The sequence below is a fragment of the Arvicola amphibius genome, chromosome 6, assembly GCF_903992535.2.
Source record: "Arvicola amphibius chromosome 6, mArvAmp1.2, whole genome shotgun sequence".
In the NCBI taxonomy this organism is placed as follows: domain Eukaryota; kingdom Metazoa; phylum Chordata; class Mammalia; order Rodentia; family Cricetidae; genus Arvicola; species Arvicola amphibius.
In genome coordinates this window covers 100,347,533-100,363,922 of record NC_052052.2, presented here as the reverse complement: position 1 = coordinate 100,363,922, position 16,390 = coordinate 100,347,533, and the positions used below count along the sequence as shown (strand labels likewise).

General features: G+C 45.8%; 1 protein-coding gene across 2 annotated transcripts in view; it reads right to left on the bottom strand.

The window, feature by feature from the left end:
- Positions 1 to 16,390, bottom strand: part of Fam107b (family with sequence similarity 107 member B) — a 218,115-nt gene that overhangs the window by 65,606 nt on the left and 136,119 nt on the right. Inside the window, exon 1 of one of the 2 annotated variants that reach the window (XM_038333382.1) lies at positions 544 to 701. The exons of the other annotated variant lie outside the window; for it this stretch is intronic. The gene's annotated coding sequence lies outside the window, so the exon portion shown is untranslated. Of the gene's footprint in view, positions 1 to 543; positions 702 to 16,390 lie in introns of those variants that run through there. 2 annotated transcript variants of the gene reach the window in all.

Here is a 16,390-nt window from a genome sequence, read left to right as displayed (position 1 = left end):
CCAACCTCCTGGCGTTGCCGGGCTCAAAGAGGCACCACCACCGAGTCCAACACAGAAAAGTAACTTGCAGAAAGGAAACGGTGTCACCACCACCTTTCTAAGCAGCGCGACCCCGCCTTTGTCTGCCGAGCAGGGGCTGGCGTCGGGCCGCTGACCCCATCCTGCCGCCGGGGCAGGCAAGACTGGCATCTGGCCGCGCAGCCTTGCAGCCAGGGTCTCAGGGTCTGGGTCTGCAGGGCCGAGGATACAACAATGAGCCGAGCAGCAGCCCGGATTCCCCCTTCTCCAGGGGCCCCTCGGCCCCCAGAGCCCCTCCATCGGGGCCCCGCCCGGGCCCTGTACCCTCGACCTTCCCAGGCAGCGCAGGGCCACCCGGCTCCCCGCCGCCGGCTTGCGCCCGAGGGACCGCGAAGCCATCCGGCACTGCTGGCCAACGACAGGGTCCCCCGGACCGGGGTCAGACTGGCGTCGCTGTGTCCCCGCGGGCGGCCGCCTCGTAAGCCCCGCGTCTTTGTGTGTGAAGTAAGTGTGGAGCCAGCCTACCTCGCACAAAGGCGCGCTGCTCCCCGGCGCGCTCCGCTGCTAGCGGTGGTAGCCGGCACCTTGGCCGCCGAAGTGGCGAGAGGGTGGTTCCGACGGCGGTTGCAACGCCCCGACTCCGAAGCCCGTCCGGCTCTGGGCGGCTCTCACACCCCGCGGCCCCACGCGTCAGAATTAAGTGCCGGGGCGGGCCGGGGGTGGGCCGGGGCCGCTGAGTCATCACTAGGCCACGCCCCATGCTCCAGGCCACGCCCCTGGTATCCGACCACGCCCCCCGAACCTTCAGCTATGGTTGGCTCTAGTGGACAGAGATGAGTGCTCCGGGTCCTGGGTCGGGTAGCAGGGGCCTCTGTTGTGTTGCTTTACTTTGGTTAGCTTAGAGACCCCAGAAAGAACAGAAAGGTGGAAGGAAAAATTGCCACCTGCCTAATGGGAGGTGACAGATGCAAGTTCACTGGGTTCACAATGTAAAACTCATTCTGCACCTGCTTGTGTGTGCTTTCTCTCATCTTTCTGTCTTTGTATATTTGTGTCTTTTTTGTCTCTTTCTCTGTGTCTCTGTCTCTTGTTCTGTTTCTGTTTCTGTCCCTCTGTTTGTCTGCCTCTTTCTGTCTCTGTGAGTCTCTTAAATCTTTCTGGGTGTCTCTGTCGCTTCCTTTCTCTGTTGTGTCTTTGTGTCTCTGTGTTTCTGTGTATCTCTGTCTTTTTCTCTCTGTGTTATCTCCTTTCTGTGTTCTCCTTCCCTCCCTCCTTCCCTCTCTGTTCTGTCTCTCTCTCCAGACAGTTGAATTCCTGCCAAACATTTTTGGAAGAAAACTCAGGAGTTTGTTATAATTACACAAATTCCCAGCCAACTGAAGACTCGGAACCCACGACCCAGGTTTTCCTCTCCATCCTCATGAAAGGGCAGTTGGAGACTAAAATCAACGAAGGACTGATTCTATTCTCTTTAAAAATTCTCTTTAATTTTTTTTCCCTGGCCAATCCAAAGCTTTCAAGACTACCATGTACCTGAATCACAGCAGATACAAAAGTAGGACCTGACTCAGGGTGAAAAGAAGGCCAGCAGGTTGATGGTTCTATACTAAAAGCTTTTTAATTTTCTTTGCAACAGATGACTAAGGATTTATTTAATAGGAAACTTTTCTGACTCAAAGATCTTAGGTCATATTCACACAGAGAAAAAATGCTCCCAATGTATTTCAATGAGCAAATTACTTATTCCAAAGGTATCTTGCCCTACAGCGCCTTCAGTCAGCTCCTGGCCACCCTCCCTGCCCAAGAGCCTGCTAAGCAATAGACTCGCTCTCCCCAGGACTTATATTACGTCACATTAGTCTGAAGTATGACATGTAATAATGATAACTCTGCAATATCTCTTTGCCACTTCCACATAGAGTTAAACCAACAAATTGCTTTGGATACACACACACACACACGCATGCTCTCACACACACACACACACGCACATACACATGCTCACACACATGCACACATGCGCGCACACACACGCATGCTCACACACATGCACACATGCACACATGCGCACACACACGCACATACGCATGCTCACACACATGCGCGCACACACGCATGCTCACACACACGCATGCTCACACGCATGCTCACACACATGAGCACACACACACACACAATTGGAGCCTTCCCAGTCTAAGCAGCATTATGCTGGCATTCGCTCATTGTCTGCTGCCATTCCTCCTCACCCTGCTTTTCATGGTGTTTCTTCTCTCCATAATGGCTCCCTCGTCACCACCAGCACTTGGGATCCAGCCTAGAGTCCTACGCCTCCCCACTGGTGTCAACTTTCTGACTAAAATGGCTAGCTGTCCCCTTCCCTATTGTGTGGAGCACCACACTTGCCTCCTGGCTCAGTTGCCACAGTATGGTAGGGCTGTCCAAACCAGTCCTGCCACCACCGTCACGGTGTCCCGGCTGCTTTCTGGGAGAACTTTTCAGTACAAATGCTCCGCTTCTGCTGCTGCTAAAATCTTTATTGTGTTGCTACTTTTCTTGCCACTTTGACACGACACAACACTGGATAGAAACAGGGAAGGGGGATGCCTTTGGCTCACAAGTATGTTCTTCCTGGTGGCTGCTGTATCTGATGCTAACTCCTTCATCATGCCCAGGAGCAGGAATGTGGGGGAGTGGAGCCTCGTACCAGTTATCATTTTAAAAACCCACCACTCTTGATGTACCCTGACAAGAAAGCATACCCCAAAGATTCCACAGCCCCCCAAATACCACTACTATCTGTGTTCCACACATGGCAAGCATGAACCTGAAAGGACACTAGAGACGCAATGTCTGATATGTAAGAGGTTCCCAATTCCTGCTACAAGGTGAAGTTCAAGTGACTTAGAGCAGTGTTCCAGAGGACAGCACCCTTCCCTGAAACCTGGGCCACACCCCCACACTCTCCCTACATCCCCTAAGCACCCAGGACTCTGCTCAGTCACTGTGCCACACTTGCTACATGGCCCTGCTCACCAGATGGTGAGTGAGTAGGTCACCTCATGCATTCTTCCACGTGCTTCTGCCTCTGCCTGGTCTACCTCTACCCAGTCCCAGATCCAAAAGCCTCTCTGAGTCTAAGGCTCCTTGGAAAAGCCTTCCCAAGCTGCTCTAACTAAATGGGTTCACTCTTCCCATCTGTACTGAGCACAGCATAGTAATTATCAGAGTGTATTGCTAATGTGCATGCCCTGAGTGCATTTTGTGCTTCACACACACACACACACACACACACACGTTATTGTATATATGTCTGTATATCCTCAGGCTTAATTTAGCATGTGCCATATAAGAAGTGCTAGGGTCTAGATTCTATACTCCCAATAACATACAGATTGAAATCTTAATCACTCCCACCCCAACAGAGCTATGTTTGGTGATAAGCCCTGTGCAGAGGTCATAATCAGGTCATAAGGTGACTCTATATTAGTTACTTATCTCATTGCTGAAACAAAATACCCAAAAGAACTTTCAGAAGAACAGATTTATTTTAGCACATAGTTCAGGGGGATATAAAACGTCCTTATAGGAAAGGCACATGCCAGAGTGTCAGGTGGCTCACACTGTTGCAGGCATCAAGAAGGAGACAGAGGTAAATGCTGGTGCTCATCCTCTTTCTCTTTTTTATGTAGTCCCAGACCCCAGCCTACGCAATAGTGCCACCCATGTTTAGGGTGGGGAGTCCAGCTTCAAAAGCTTCAATTAGCCTCGTCTTTATAATATACCCAGAGGCTTGCGCCCAGTAATTCTAGACCCCATCAAGCTGGCAGTCAGTATTAACCAGCACAATGACCTTATAGGAAGAAAAGTGGCAAGCTCCTCAGTCGCCCCACCACACACACACACACACACACACACACACACACACACTCACACACACAAACACACACGGACATGGACACAGAGAGAAGGCAGCCATCTAGAAACCTGAACAAGAAACATTACCAAAGAACAACCAGCCTAGCACCTTGACCCTTACATTCCAGCCTCCAAAACCACATCAAAATAAAAGAAAGGGTCTCACTTATTCCTCGAAGTCTGTGCTGTTTTTTATGGAAGTCTGATCAGATGACATAAAAAGCATGATGTGGACTCTCACTTTGGTAAAACACTACCAGTAGTGTGCCTGACTTGACCCTCCAAAGCAGACTGGACAAACTTCCAGAGTGCCTAAGCCTTGGGTAGAATGTCTGAATGTGATAAGTGACCACAGCCTTTCCCTTCCCTGCCCTCTCAGAGAAATGGAAACACGTGGTTTGTTTTACTGTCTGAGAGAAGAAGAGGAGGAGGAGGAGGAGGAGGAGGAGGAGGTGGAGGAGGAGGAGGAGGAGGAGGAGGAAGAGGAAAGGAAGAAAGGAAGGAAGGAAGGAAGGAAGGAAGGAAGGAAGGAAGGAAGGAAGGAAGGAAGGAAGATGATAAAGAAAAAGAAAAAAAGCCTTCAGAACCTGTGCTGTGGCATCAGGTCCCACGTTTCTCTCAACTCAGAAACAAAGAACAAGAACAAATATTTACTCTAAGTTTTTTTACTTTTGGAAGCTAAATGTCTCACAACCCTGGGGAATCAGAGGATACTGATCCAGGTAAGCTCAGCTAAGCCAATTTAACTTGATTTTCCCTGGAGCCATTGTGGACAGACCCTGGAAATAAGAGCTTTAAAATAGAAGCATTTATGTTCATGCCCTTATAACACCCATCACAGTGCCTGGACCACAGCTGGTGTGGGATTGGTGTTTGTTGAGCAAGTAAACCTGGTACTTCTGAGAGCATCTGGATGCCCCAGAGTACCCACGGGTGATTCCACACTCCACAGTGAGGCTAAACATGGACAGGATTCTGGGAACATCAGGGAAACCAAGTACATGGGAGCACACTGAGGGCACTAAGGATTTCATTTCTGGATGACTCGGTTTCTTATCAGGACATGGTAGCCTTGGCAGACTAGCTATCACCAAATAAAACACAAGAGGAAAACTCTAAAATTCATTCTGAGTCACTCAGCCCACCATGGAGACAGATTCTACAATCTCACACTACTGGAAAACATATATGGTTATTTTCCAACTTAGAGCACTCATCCACAAGACACTTGTGAACCTGGCATTAGCCTCATGCATTTGCTGTGATGGGAAGGGGGAAATTAAGTGGATTCATAAAGAACACGGAAGAAGAAATAAGCATTTGGGAGCATAAAGTAAAGGGAAAGTCACTTTGGATTCAGACATGCTGTTATTGCCCTCTTCTTTGGCTATTTCCTTATGTGTCATCTTGCAAACCATCCTAACCATCATCCAAGAGGGCTCTGAAGGGGCAAGCTGAGCATAAATGTTCCCTGAAAGAATCCTTCCATATGTACTCTCTTGTGTTGTAAGGAGAGTAGCCACTTGTTTGTCCCGGCCACCCGGCTAGCTTACCCCTGAAATAACCACACAGAAACTGTATTAATTAAAACATTGCTTGGCCATTAGCTCTAACTTCATATTGGCTAACTCTTACATATTAGTTTAACTCATCTTCATTAATCTGTGTATCGCCACGTGGCTGTGGCTTACCGGAGATTCTAACTGGTGTCCATCTCAGGCAGAGGATCCATGGCTTCTCTCACTCTGCCCTTCTTCCCAGCATTCAGTTCTCTCTTCTTTGCCTACCTAAATTCTGCCCTTGGGCCCAAAGCAATTTCTTTATTCATTAACCAATGAAAGCAACACATGAACAGAACCTCTTACACCATTTTGTGCCTTAAATCTTCACTATGTACCATACATGTGAGCCAATCATTCATTCCAAAAAACAAATAAAGTGTTCATTTTGAAATCGTATGTTGGAGCCATAACTTTTAGTCATATTGGGTTCTAATGTCTACATCCATTACCTAGTACCTTATAAAATCATGTCAAAACGTAGTGTCTTAGAATCAATAGGATTTGTTTTCTCACAGTGCTGTGGTGGTATAGACAAGTTTCAGCTGAGACATCTCAATTCTGTTCCATGCAGCCTCCACTCGGCTCTGTCAGATGGAGGTCAGAGACTGGCTTTTCCTGAGCACCCTCAAAGTCCAAAGCTGACTAACATTGTTAGCTTGGACACTTTAGACTCCATTCACATGATCCTCAGCATGGTCTTTTAACTAATCACTGATGGCAGATTCTCTCTTCTCATACTACCTTAAAATACACATGGTAATTCCAAGCTCTTCTCTGGTTGTAGACAAGTTCTTGAAATTTGATGGAGTCATTTCCTCAACTGAGGACCCTTCTTCCCAGATGACTCTGGCTTGTGGCAAGCTGGCAAAACCAACCATCACACCAGTGGAAAGCAGCAGCCTCCAGGTATATTTCTATTTTATGAAAAGCCCAAAGTCCTTTGTCATTTTACACTAAACCCATAAGATAGGTTCAATAGTTTATTTTTGGTCTTATGTCCTAAATTGATACACAAACATAAATATTTGATGTGTGTGTGTGTGTGTGTGTGTGTGTGTGTGTGTGTGTTTCCTATGTAGTGAGAATGAGAAGGAGGCTAAAGAACAAAGGCTTCAGATAGGATATAAGGTACCGCTGATTGGGTTCTAAGCCAGTAGATATCTAAATTTCAGTCTACGACATATTAGATAGCAAAATTGCAAAGCAAAGCCCTGGAGACTAAGTGGTTAAGAATACCACTCATACATACCTCAATTAAAACCCAGCCTGGCTATGTTCTCTGCTAAAGAACTCAAAAAGATAATTTGAGATGTTGACAGGGTTTGTGGCTCACCCTCCCACGCCCACCTGGTCATGGACCTTACCGTCCTCTTCTAAGTTCATTAGGATTGATGGCAGAATCACATGCATTATGATTGTTTTTTTTTTCTGGCTGTCATAAGGAGCCATTCAAATTTCCTGAGATCTGCCCACAGGCTTCAATGCATGGCTCTTTCTAACATTAAACCAGCAGAGACTTGCAAATTCTTCAGTGCTTCAAACCAGTGACTTCCATCTCAGCCTCTAGCGAAAGTTAACTATCTCTCTGCCTTACAGCCAACCAATAGGAGACCTTCCCTGCATCTTTGAATCCCATCACAACACAATATGGTTTGGATATGGTTTCAGTTGTGCTTTCCCCAAAAGCTCGTGTGCTGGGAGTGTAGCAGTGGGAGGCTGCAGATGACAGAGATGGAGCCTCAGGGGAAGTCCTTAGGTCACTGGGAGCCTGCCTTCAGAGAGATCCTGTGAGTCCAGTCTCTCTAGCTTCCTGCTGCAAGATGTGATGATCTCTTCCTCCCACAAGTATCCCACGTTTTGACGATATCTCCAATCAGCCCTGACAGAAATCAAACCAAGGCCAACTTATCTTGAACAAATTTTAGTGGTCAAACCCATGAGATAAATAAAACTTTTTTTCTTCATAAAATTAGACTGTCTTAAAAAATTAGACTGTCTTAGATATTTCATTATGGTAATGAAACGCTAACCAATACACAACAGTGCACAGCTTAGCATAAGGTAGACAAACGAGAACAAGCATGGGTGCTCTACAGATCAGGAATCTTGGAAGCGACTTTAGAATTCTTCCACTCAATTATGAATATGGGTAGATGAGTTCAGAGGCAGACAGACATTCTCCAGTATAAAATCTCTAGAACTCAGGTCAGCAAGAAGAGTCAGTGGGTAAAGGTGCCTGCTGCTCATCCTAACAACCCAGGTTTGATCCCTAGAACCTACACAGTGGAAGGAAAGATCTGACCCCTAACAGTTGTCCTCTGACCTCCACATGTCCACCCTGGCGCGCATGCACACAAAATAAATAAATAAGGTAAAATGTTTTAGAAGGGAAGTATCCTGCACAGAGCTCAGCAGTTACTCAGGTAGAGCAGAAAACCCAGGTCTGAGAACACTCGTCCTGGGGATAACTAGTTGAATATGTTTCCATCCAGTCACCCAGATTCCACGGTTCAGCAAGCAGTAGAGTTCACTGAGCCCTGCTGACCTGAATAATGAAAAACAGGAAAAGGAAAACAAAGTTAAGAATATGTCACCCTAATTTTATAGCTTAAATAGCATCGTGACGTGAATACACTACGTTCCACTTATTTTGATTGGGTGTTTGACATAGTTATTATATAACTGTAACCCAATATCCTATCCCCCTGGGACTTCATTTGTTTTTAGAACTCACTAGTGGAACAGTTCGTGAAAAGTTCTGTAGTTTGTCACACAAAGACAGCACACCCATGCCTTCTAAAATGAATCGTGCTAAGAAGACACTAATGTTAGTCTTAACTGTCAACTTGATGAAATCTAGAATCACCTTGGAAACAAATCTCTGGGCAAGTTTGTGAGCAATTTTCTAGGCTTGATGAATTGAGGTGGGAGGATTCACCCTAAATGCGGGTGTTGCCTTTCTGCGGCATGAGGTCCTGGACTGGCTAAAAGGAGAAAACAAGCTGAGCACTGACACTATTGCTCTCTGATTCCTGACTGTGGATGCAGGGGCTGCCCCAGGCTCCTGCTGCATGCCTTCCCCATGACGACAGACGGTACACCCCAAGCTCCTGCTGCATGCCTTCCCCATGACGACAGACGGTACACCCCAAGCTCCTGCTGCATGCCTTCCCCATGACGACAGACGGTACACCCCAAGCTCCTGCTGCATGCCTTCCCCATGACGACAGACGGTACACCCCAAGCTCCTGCTGCATGCCTTCCCCAGGATGACGGACAGGGCACCGGAACTATGAGAAAAAAATAAACCCTCCCTTCCTTCCTTAAATTGCCTCTAAGGTGTTCTGTCACAGGAAGACAAGTAGCTAATTCAGAAGGGATAAAAATGGCCTACATGAATCGACTTACATCCTATAATCCAGATGTGATAACCTGTCACATTAAACAATGTCCTTTGTGAACAAAGGAATAGAATAATTTCATTAAATATGTTAATAGTATATTAGCAAAATATGCTAATAGCCAATATCTTAATAACAAAAATAAATATATCGTCCCAGTGGGACTCCCCCATTACAGAGCATTTAACAAGCTCCCTGACTGAGCTACATCTCATATGCTGACTGAACACTTAGTTGTTTCCAGAGAGCTGAATAACTAATTTCGAAAGATTTACTATATGTATTTCTTCAAACACTTAATTTCCTCTGGAGGACACACTTGGCTTTATTGCTCAGAGTTTTAAAATCAAAGGGGCTCTGTAAAATCCTGGTTCTGATCTGCAGTTATCACAGAGAATCAGGAGGAACAGCTGTTGGTCACAGAAATAATTACCAAGTGGTGCAAAGATCTGAGTTTCAATCTTTCTCTTTACATAAATCTAAAACCAGAAGAGAAGGATTTCCTGAGGTCTTCCTGTGTGCGTAAAATGAAAAATCTGGGTTGGAGGAGGAGGAGGAGGAGGAGGAGGAGGAGGAGGAAGATGAAGAAGAAGAAGGTGGTGCTCACCTGCTCATCCTGCCAAAACCATCAGCGCAGCTTCACAGCGGAGGCTGAGAGATAAACGAACGGCTTCTGCATCTGAACAGTGACGCTCAGACCTCTAAATTCTTACTTCAAATGACTAGTACGGACTACACACATATCACAGTCTACATAGAAGTGTCTGTGATCCATTCCAATTTATTTTTGTCTCCTCTTGACGTTCATTGTAAACACATTTTTTTTCTTTTTTTTTTTTATTAAAGATTTCCATCTCCTTCCCTACTCCTCCCCCTTCCCTCCCCTCCCTTCCACCCATACCCCCACTCCACCCCTCTCCAAGACAAAGAGCCATCAGGGTTCCCTTCACTATGTTAAGTCCAAGGTCCTCCCAGCTCCCCCTAAGTCCAGGAAGGTGAGCAACCAAACTGACAAGGCTCACAGTGAGCCCGTCCATGCTGTAGAGTTCACGTTCATTGCCGTTGTCCTTGGTTTCTCAGTCCTCCTCCACTGTCAGCCACATTCAGAGAGTCCGGTTTGGTCCCCTGTTCCATCAGTCCCATTCCAAGTAAACACATTTCCACCAGCAGGAATATCCCTCGTAAGGTTTGGACTGGTAATAACTAGCTGATTGTCCTCTTTCTTTAGTCACCTACCTTGGATTTGGTAAAATAAAGCAAGTCCATGGAGTGATGTAGTGGAGGCCAGGACTTGATTCTTTACAGCTGTATTCAGGCTGAAGTTCTAGGCTCACCACTTAAGAGTGCGTGCTCAGAGCACAGAGCCAGAAGGGTCTGCACCAGGTCCTCAGTGTATATATTATAGCTACAACAGTCTGCACCAGGTACTCTGTGTATATATTATAGCTATTGGCTTCATTTTTTTGTTTTTTGTTTTGGTTTTTTGTTTGTTTTTTGAGACAGGGTTTTTCTGTGTAGCTTTGGAGCCTATCCTGGCACTCACTCTGTAGACCCGGATGGCCTGGAACTTACAGAGGTCCACTAGCCTCTGTCTCCCACGTATTGGAATTAAAGGCATGCACCACCACCATCTGGCTTGGCTTAGTATTTTTATGGGACTCCTGACTATGAGGACAAGTGGGTCTCTGCCTCCTTTGCCTGCTCTTGAGTCTCTTTTCCTCCTATGGGCTTTCCATGTCCAACTTTGATATGAAATGTTGTGCTTCATTTTACATTTTAGTTTGTCATGTTTGGTTGTTATCTCTTAGAAGCCTGTTCTTTTCTAATGAGAGACAGGAGTGGACCTAGAAGGGAGGGGAGATGGGGAGGAACTGGCAGAGGCAGAGGGAGGAGAAACTATAATCCGGATATACTGAATGAGAAAAGAATCTATTTCCAATAATGAAGAGGAGGAGGAGGGAGGGGAAGAGGAGGAGGGAAGAGGAGAGCGCTTGCTCACTCACACTGGTGGCTCATGACTACCTGGCACTCGAGCTCCAGGAGATCTGACACCCTCTTCTAGACTCCAGCAGAGATGCACACACAAACTAGCAGGCACAGGCACATACATATAAATATAAACAAATACGTTTTTTCATTTTTGTTTGATTGGTTTGTTTCTGGTTTGAGCTCTGCCACCAGGTGACTTTGAACAAGGTATTTAGCTCACTGTGTCCTTCGTTTTCCCTCTGGACCTGGTAAATGATTTCTCACATGTACAAAAAGCTCCACAGTAGTAGCGTTGCTGACACATCTGGTTGGACAGCAAAGCTGTTTGATCTACTTTAAGTTTACTAGTAAAGTCCAAATAGCAGCTAATGGGAAATCTTGCCAGAGAAGGTTTTCTTATTAACTCTGCTTAGAGAAGCATGGCTCCCATTTGAACTGCCAATCACTACTAGATTTTAAAAGTCCCTTCCCACTAATCACATCTCTCCTATCTGTTCACCCAATTATAACATGAACCAAAGATCTAACCAAAGTCTTCATCACTGGATCATGTGAAGAGGAACATAAATTTAGGGGACAAAGAGAAAAGAAGGAACAATAAAGTCTCGTCCAGGTTCACCTCCTATTGATCCTCACGACACACTGCCCTGTCCTCAGCTGGCAGCCCGCCCCATGCCCTCCCTCGCCTGAGTCAACAGCTGAGAGTCATGGCAGGGCACACTGGCGCACACCTGCTTTCCTCAGCTCTGCTTTCTCTGCAACAACTGCTTCAGCCATTTGTTATCATCAGCACCATTCACACACAAGCTCGTGTAAGGAGAGAAAGAAATGCTTAGCTATTATAGACACTGTCTCCATCTGCGAGAGACCAAGAATGTTGATAAATCTCTGTACAAAATAATGACAGAGGCCCCAGCTTGTTCCTGGGGCAGCAAAGGAGAGGGCCCCTGAACTGGCCCTATACTATAGCCACTCTGATGAATATCTTGCATATCACCATAGAACCTTCATCTGGCGATGGATGGAGATAGAGACAGAGACCCACATTGGAGCACTGGACTGACCTCCCAAGGTCCAAATGAGGAGCAGGAGAGAGAACATGAACAAGGAAGTTAGGACTGCGAAGGGTACATCCACCCACGGAGACGGTGGGACTGATCTAATGGGAGCTCACCAAGGCCAGCTGGACTGGGACTGATGGAGCATGAGATCAAACCGGACTCTCTGAACGTGGCTGACGGTGGGGGCTGACTGAAAAGCCAAGGACAATGGCGCTGGGCTTGATTCTACTGCATGGATGGGCTCTGTGGGAACCTAATCTGTTTGGTTGCTCACCTTCCTGGACCTGGGCAGGAATGGGGAGGACCTTGGACTTCCCATAGGGTAGGGAACCCTGACTGCTCTTTGGGCTAAAGAGGGAGGGAGAGGGGAAGTGAGGGAGGGGAGGGAAGTGGGAAGAGGGGAGGAGGTGGAAATTTTTAATAAAAAATAAAAATAAAAAATAATGACAGATGTAGAGACAAAAAACACAGAAAGGGAACAAATTAAAAAAATAATAATAAGGAATGAAAATGAGGAGAACAGCTACAGACCCTCGAGGGGGAAGAAAACTCCGAAATATTATGAATCACTTGGTCTGGAAACGGACAGGAATGAGAAAACTAGAGCTCATCTGTGTGTTCAGGGTGCAGCAGAAAATCTGGAGACTTCTATAAACTTCAATAAAGTAGTCGGCAATTGCACTTTACTCTCAGAACTAGAAGACACTAGTGTTGCGAAAACCAAATTTAAGATCTGTTATTCTCAACTTTCTGAGAAGTCCTCTAAGAGATGGGTTTTCAATGTGACTAATTAAAGCAAAACATCTCTTCTCTCTTGACTTCCCTTCTGGCCTTAGAGCTTATCCAGCATACCGCAGATGGTCTCGCTGCCACACCAACGTCAATACAAAACTTCCTCTCAGGTGCCCAGCATGCACACAGGTGATTACGCCAAGTAGTCTTCTCTCTACATGTCTCATAATTCATTCTCCCTCTCTATGAAACTTTGCCGGGATGACAGGTGAATATGCACTATACCTGCCTTCCTTCTGGTTGCTTCTGGAATGTGTACAGCATGGTGTACACAATTCCTCAAGCCGTCTTATAAAGGGGTGACATGAGCTAGCCTAATCAAGGAAAGCAAAGGCTCCCTGCCCCCTCCCCAGATTTCTCTGAGCCAGACTACTGGCTTTCCTGTTATTAAAATCAGTATCATATCAGGAAGAGGGCTCGGTAGGTAAAAGCCCTTGCCATTCTAGCCTGACAACCTGAGTTCCATCCTCAGAACCCACGATGTAAGTCGGTTACAGTAGTGCATACCTGTAATCCCAGCTCTCCTGCACAAAGCAGGGCTGTGTGACAGAAGAACTGGCTGGGTACTCCAGGCCAGCTAGCCGGGAGGGACCGCATACTAGCAGACCGAGCCTCAAAACTGATTTCAAAAATCTTGCCCTCTGACTTTATGCCCACAGACAGACACACAGACACAGGCACACACACCAACAATTAGTGTTTAATGACTTGAAAGTTCCTTCTTTAAGGAAAGGAAAGGCCTCTTTTCCTGGAGAAAGGGACTAGTAGCTAGTTAGAGTGCTTTACTTGCATGAGTCCCGGGGATGATGCCCGCACTGCTGGGGAAAAAAAAGGATGGAGCTGTTTTCTCCATTAACTGTTGTCGTAAGGAGTCAGTGTTAATGATTCCTTTCCGGATTTTTAAGTGGCTTTGTGTGGGAAGAGTAAACCGAATTTGCGAAGAGAATAAGTCAATGAAAAGGTACAGCACTGAGGATGGAAAGGAAGTGAGTAAAGGCGCCTGTCACACAATCTGGTCACCCAAGTTAGCCCTACAGAACCCACCAAAAGGTGGGACAGGAGACCTGAGACTGCAAAGCTGTCCTCTGGTCACCATGCAGGTCCTATGGCATGTATCCCTCCACACAAATCATACATAGACATACATGCTCAATAATAACAAGAGTAATAAAAATTCAGTATCTGAACTCATAAATCTAATAAATCAAGTATATGTTCTATATTCTAATTTTTATACTGAGTTTTGCCTTAATTCAACTGCAAATTTAGAAAGTAGATGAGACTCAATGTTTAAATTCACTCAATGGTTAGTACAAGAAGTCCTTATGAGAAACCAGAGAGATACTTATAGACTAGTACTAACAATCCATAGACAGAGATTGAGAACGCAGGGATCAAGGTGGTGAAGTATGTGTTTAGGATATGGGAGGTCCTGGGTCCAGTCCTCAGCACCAAAACTCAAACACAAAGTCAATATGATGAAAGAATTTAAGATACCACTGGAGATCGGAGAGATGGCTCACTGGTAAAGAGCACATACTGGTTTTACAAAAGAGCCAAGCTGGGCTCTCAGCACCCATGCAGGTGGCTCACAAACATCTCTAACTCCAGTTCCAGGGCATGTGATACTTCTGGCCTCTGTGGGAATACAGCCACACAGAGACACAAAAATACACACAACTTTAAAATAAAATAAACATTTTAAAAAATATACTGTTATGAGTTAGGCAGAGTCCCAGCACTTGTGAGATAAAGGCATGTGAAGATCAAGAGGTCAAGGTCATCCATCTTGAATTTTGCATGCAAATGGATGGAAATAGAAAACACCATCCTGAGCGGGGTAACCCAGGCCCAAAAAGAGGAACATGGGATGTACTCACTCATAATTGGTTTCTAGCCACAAATAAAGGACATCGAGCCTATAATTCGTAAAAAATCCTAGAGAAGCTATATAAGAAGGTGAACCCAAAGAAAAACATATAGTTATCCTCCTGGTTATTGGAAGTAGACAAGATTGCCGGACAAAAAATGGGAACATGGGGGTGGGGTGGGATAGGGGGATGGGGGGATGGGGAGAGAAAAGGGTGAAGTGGAGGATGGGAAGAGCTTGGGGGAATAGGATGGTTGGGGTATAGGAAGGGTGGATATGGGAATAAGGAATTATATATCTTAGTTAAGGGAGCCATTCTAGGGTGGGCAGAGACTTGACTCTAGAGGGGTTCCCAGGTGTCCAGGAAGACGACCCCAGCTAGTTCCTAGGGCAGCTGAGGAGAGGGTGCCAGAAATGTCCAGATCCTATTGTCATACTCATGAATATCTTGCATATCACCATAGAACCTTCACCTGGCATTAGATGGAGAAAATGACAGAGCCCCACATAGGAGCACCAGACTGAGCTCTCAAGGTCCTGATGAGGAGCAAAAGGAGGGAGATCATGAGCAAGGAAGCCAGGACCGCGAGGAGTGCTTTTACCCATTGAGACGGTGGAACAGATCTAACGGGAGACCACCAAGTCCAGTCGGAATGGGACTGATGGAACAGGGGACCAAACCGGACTCTCTGAGTGTGGCTGACGGTGGAGGGGGACTGAGAAACCAAGGACAATGGCAATGAACATGAACTCTACGGCATGGACGGGCTCACTGTGAGCTTTGTCAGTTTGGTTGCTCACCTTCCTGGACTTAGGGGAAGCTGGGAGGACCTTGGACTTAACATAGTGAAGGGAACCCTGATGGCTCTTTGTCTTTGGAGAGGGGTGGAGTGGGGGTATGGGTGGAAGGGAGGGGAGGGAAGGGGGAAGAGATGGAAATCTTGAATAAAAAAACGAGAAAAAAAGAGGTCAAGGTCATCCATGCATTCATAGAAAGTTCAAGGCCAGCTTAGAAAAAAAGTTATTATATTATTTCTCAATGATATAAACTATTAAATTGTAATATTTTATTCTTTCAAACTTTTTATAACATTTAATACTTTCTAAAATACAGTAGATGTTTTCCTGCTACATAAATAAAGGTACTGAAAAATCATAGTTTATTTTATTTTAGTTCTTTAATTACTTTTTACTTTCTGGCTTTCATAGATTCTAGGGTTTTCAAAATTACCCTTATTTATTTGATAGCAAGGACAAGTACATTTGCCATGACACATATGTAAAAGTCTGAGGACATCCCATGGATATCAGTTCCCTTATTCCATGACGTGGGTAATGGGGATGGTCTCGTGTGGTCAGGCCCAGCAGCAATTGCCTCTGCCTGTCAAGCCATCTAGTCAGCCTACACAACGTGTAAAGTACGGCTGTGATCTGCTGAGAAGGGCAGCACTGAGCATTTCACAGGGAAGCCCGTAACGCTGAACTTGGAGTTCATCTCACATTCGCCAGTCCTGCTGTCCTCAGGACCAGTTTAACGAGTAAGAAACACACTTGGTCCAGTCCATGGAGCTGCTGGAAACATCTATGTCAAAAACATTACCAGCAAATGAAAAGACAAAGGTTGTTGTTTTAACTGAGTTTTCTACTGTTCTCAGTGCTTTCCCCATGACATGCAATAAGCCCAGGGGACTATTAATGAGGCAGTAAATTAATATGCATGAGTTGGAGTCCCACCAAGAAGCTGATAAAAGGTATTATCCCACTGCCTAGGTTGGACTGGTA